The sequence below is a fragment of the Eimeria tenella genome, genomic scaffold (genome assembly GCF_000499545.2).
Source record: "Eimeria tenella Houghton genomic scaffold, Eth_scaff2407, whole genome shotgun sequence".
Classification (NCBI taxonomy): domain Eukaryota; phylum Apicomplexa; class Conoidasida; order Eucoccidiorida; family Eimeriidae; genus Eimeria; species Eimeria tenella.
In genome coordinates, this window is record NW_013542270.1 from 615 (window position 1) to 1429 (window position 815).

Below are 815 nucleotides of genomic sequence, written 5' to 3' on the forward strand. Positions count from 1 at the left end.
AGGGGCCCATTAGGGCCCCCAAAAGGGTACAGGGGGCCCCCCCTCTAATGGTGTTGGGTGCAGCAGAACCCCAGGCTAGAAAGAAGCAGCAAGCGAGACTTTGCATGCATTTAATGGATTATTTATTTTTAATTTAAATTTAATTTATATTTTTTGATTTATTTGATTTATTTGTTTCTTACTCTCCGCTTTTTTGCCTCTTTTTTGCTTCATTTGCTGCGCGCAGCGGCACTCTGTTGTCTTCCCAGTTTGTTTTACTTTGATTTTAAATTAAATAAATCAATTCAGCATTTAATTTAATTTAATTTAATTTAATTAAATTAAATTAGATTAAATTAAATTGATTTGTTCTCTTTATTGCCTTCTCTGGCGACAGGCGAGTCGAGCGGGCTGCAGGCTCTCAGGTGTACATCCACCCAAAGCAGCAAAACCCAATCAAAAAAAGAATTCAAAAACAAATTAAAATTAATTCAAATTATATTAAAAGTAAATAAAAGCCAAATCAAGGACAATTTAACCTTTTGGGGGCCCCCAGGGGCCCCCTGGGGCCCCTCTGGGGGCCCCAGAAGCTCCGCGAGGGGTCCCCTGGGGGCCCCCAGAACCCTCCTTGGGGCTCTTAATAGAGCAATTTCTTCTTTAAATACTACTTTAAATATATTAAAGATATTTAAATATAAATTTCTCATTGAAGCTCTAAAAGAGACCCAAAAGGGGGCCCTGGGCTCTCCCACTCTCCCGGGAGGCCCCAGGGCCCCCAGTACCCTGCAGGCCTTGTAGGGGCCCCGGGGGGCCCCGGGGGCCCCCGGGGGCCGCCG